The sequence below is a fragment of the Pogoniulus pusillus genome, chromosome 35, assembly GCF_015220805.1.
Source record: "Pogoniulus pusillus isolate bPogPus1 chromosome 35, bPogPus1.pri, whole genome shotgun sequence".
Classification (NCBI taxonomy): Eukaryota; Metazoa; Chordata; class Aves; order Piciformes; family Lybiidae; genus Pogoniulus; species Pogoniulus pusillus.
This window is the reverse complement of record NC_087298.1, coordinates 9,861,575-9,864,796: the sequence shown is the minus strand read 5'-3', so window position 1 is coordinate 9,864,796 and position 3,222 is coordinate 9,861,575. Positions and strand designations below refer to the sequence as shown.

Here is a 3,222-nt window from a genome sequence, read left to right as displayed (position 1 = left end):
CTGGAGCTCTGTGGCCTTGCAGCTTGACATTTGTCACAAGCTGGTGCTTTCTCCATTCAACTCATGTTTAGCTGGCTGTTTCTGGAGCTGAATGCAGCACTCACACAAAGCACCGAGTCTTTAACTGCCTTTTATCAAGGAACAGAGCAGCAGTTAGTTGTCAAAGCTGTCATTACACTCAAGAAGCAATAATCAAATATACCCATGCAAAAAGATAGAGCTTCGTAACTCTAATGCAGGCAAAGGAAAAACGAATGCTAGGAAGCTGGATAGAAAAACATGTTTTTAACATAGTCAACTTCCATTAGGAAGAAAAGGCAACCTCGTTTGTGTGCCAGGAGTGGCTAACCTCTGCTGTGTGTCAGCACTCTTGGGGTCTTGCCTTGCTATTAAGTTTTTCGCTTGTGCTTAACAGCCAAAGAGATGCTAAATATCCAAGCCCAGGAGGAGCACACACCACGAAGCAATCCTGAAGCCTTCTCTGCCATCATCTCCCAAGCCTCACGGGGAACTTCAGGTGAAGAACCGCCTGCAGGAGCTGAATCATACCTTGAAGCAAAAACATTGCTATTAGGTGACTAAGACCAAAACAATTGTCTCCCCTTATTGATTGCAACTGATGCTGTGATTAAAAACCAGACAAGTCCTTTCTCGGTCCCTCGCACTATCAGGTCTGTGCGTGCTGCAGACACACTGCAAAAGGCAGGTTGTAAACAGAGAGGAGACTTTGGGCTGGATCCAAAATGTAAGAAAAGTGCTTTGTGCTCCCAAGAGCATCCCAGCTGGGGACCAGCAGGGCTGTCAGAGGATGTTTTGTGATGGAGTCCTCTGCGACCCTTCAAAGACAAGAACTGCATGAGGGCAGGGCAAACACCCCACAGAAAACAGGGGCTTGTGCAAGGAAAAATTGCCTGCCCACTCTGGCATGTCTCTGGAGCAGAAGCAGTCAGGTAAAGACCTGACAGCCTGCCTGCAAGAACCAGCCTGGCTTTGGGGATCTGACAGCCTGCCTGCAAGAACCAGCCTGGCTTTGGGGAAGATCTGACAGCCTGCCTGCAAGAACCAGCCTGGCTTTGGGGATCTGACAGCCTGCCTGCAAGAACCAGCCTGGCTATGGGGAAGATCTGACAGTCTGCCTGCAAGAACCAGCCTGGCTTTGGGGATCTGACAGCCTGCCTGCAAGAACCAGCCTGGCTTTGGGGATCTGACAGCCTGCCTGCAAGAACCAGCCTGGCTATGGGGAAGATCTGACAGCCTGCCTGCAAGAACCAGCCTGGCTTTGGGGAAGATCTGACAGCCTGCCTGCAAGAACCAGCCTGGCTTTGGGGAAGATCTGACAGTCTGCCTGCAAGAACCAGCCTGGCTTTGGGGAAGATCTGACAGTCTGCCTGCAAGAACCAGCCTGGCTTTGGGGAAGATCTGACAGCCTGCCTGCAAGAACCAGCCTGGCTATGGGGAAGATCTGACAGCCTGCCTGCAAGAACCAGCCTGGCTTTGGGGATCTGACAGCCTGCCTGCAAGAACCAACCTGGCTATGGGGAAGATCTGACAGTCTGCCTGCAAGAACCAGCCTGGCTTTGGGGATCTGACAGCCTGCCTGCAAGAACCAACCTGGCTATGGGGAAGATCTGACAGTCTGCCTGCAAGAACCAGCCTGGCTATGGGGAAGATCTGACAGCCTGCCTGCAAGAACCAACCTGGCTATGGGGAAGATCTGACAGCCTGCCTGCAAGAACCAGCCTGGCTTTGGGGAAGAATCTGGAAGCAGAGAGCGTGGTGCAGACAGAGAGTTGTCCACACTTCAGGGATGGATAACACATGCCATGAAGTGACCACACAGGCAGCTGAGTCCAGCAGAGCTCAAGCATAGATATTTGAGCCAATTTCTGCTGGAAAAGTCACTTCTGAGTGGTTTCCTCGCCCGCACCAGTGCCTGAGAGCTCTGCGTCATCCAGAGCCTTTGCAATTCCATCAGGCATAGCCCAGCAGAGCTGAAGCAAGCCAGGCTCTGCTCCCCCCTTCCAAATGTTCCCAGCATTGGGAGGGAAGCCAGGAGACTTTTAGAGGCGTTTTAAGAAGCTGTGGGTACGGCTGCTCCCCTGCAGCACGTTGTTCCATGGCTGCCTGCCCCACAGCACCAGCCCCAGGCTTGTCCTGCTCAGCTGCATCTCCCACTGCCCTGTGAGCATCTCTGCTTTTACCTTTGAGTATCACAGGAGTTCAGAGCCCCCTCCTCTCCAAAAAACCATCAAACCCAATCATAGAGTGGTTTAGGCTGGAAGGGACCTCAAAGATCATCTAGTTCCAACCCCATCCTTCAGTTTAAACCCTGACTGTTGGTACAGTAGGTCAAGTTGTCTGCAGCACTATTGGTACACCTTGCTCCTGGAATGAGGTTTGCATGGACATAAAATTAAAAGAAAATAGGAAAATATCTTACAAAAAGGAAAATACATCAAAATATAACCCTGTGGCTCAGGCAAACCTCCTTTCCTGCTCGTTTGCATCACCGAGACTTATCAAGGTTCAAATGCAGCTGTAGGAACAGAACGTGGGCTCCCCAGAAAGGTTGTTTGGTCTCCTTCTCTGGAGACTCCCAGTGCCTGTCTGGATGTGTTCCTCTGTGACCTGAGCTAGATTGTGTGGTCCTGCTCTGGCAGGGGGGGTTGGACTCGATCTGTTTGGGTCCCTCCCAACCCCTAACATTCTGTGATCCTTTCTCCAGACTGACCTGAATTCAGCCACTCCAGCACCCTGAATTCACTCTCCTGGAAACTCTTGGATCTCACTGCGGGTGAGGTTTTCCCTCACTGCGTTTGGCTTGACCCACCTGGAAAGCGAGCCAAGGTCACACATAAGCTGCCTGAAGGCGACGGAGCGCTCACCCCCCGGCAAATCCCTGCGGAGCCGAGGGGGTTTGCGGTGCTCCCGGACCGGTTGTTTTACCCTTCAGCAGTCATTTCGTATCTCTTCCTCCTCAGCTTTCTCAGCCAGGCTCTTTGGCTGAACAAACCCGAGGTGCGAGGGCTGCCCGCACCCCGGCTGCGGCTGGAGAGCCTTCATCTCCTCTATGTGCTATCGGCGGCCGTTTGAAGTCCCTGCTGCCACCGCCGAGTAGTGCTGAAGAAATGACTTCAGAAGTAACTGCAGGCACCACGCTGAGCGTAATTGCGAGAGGGATGGTAGACATGTGGGGGTTATTATGATTCTGAAAGCACACAA

The 3,222-nt window shown here is 52.3% G+C and overlaps 1 long non-coding RNA gene across 1 annotated transcript; it reads right to left on the bottom strand.

Annotated features, from left to right (window-relative positions):
* Positions 1-270: 270 nt before the first annotated feature.
* LOC135190006 (uncharacterized) lies at positions 271-2,847 on the bottom strand. The gene is made up of 2 exons (XR_010308411.1): positions 2,732-2,847; positions 271-549 (listed from the first exon to the last, which is right to left on the bottom strand). It is a non-coding gene; the product is annotated as an uncharacterized LOC135190006 (long non-coding RNA).
* Between the last annotated feature and the right edge of the window lie 375 nt (positions 2,848-3,222).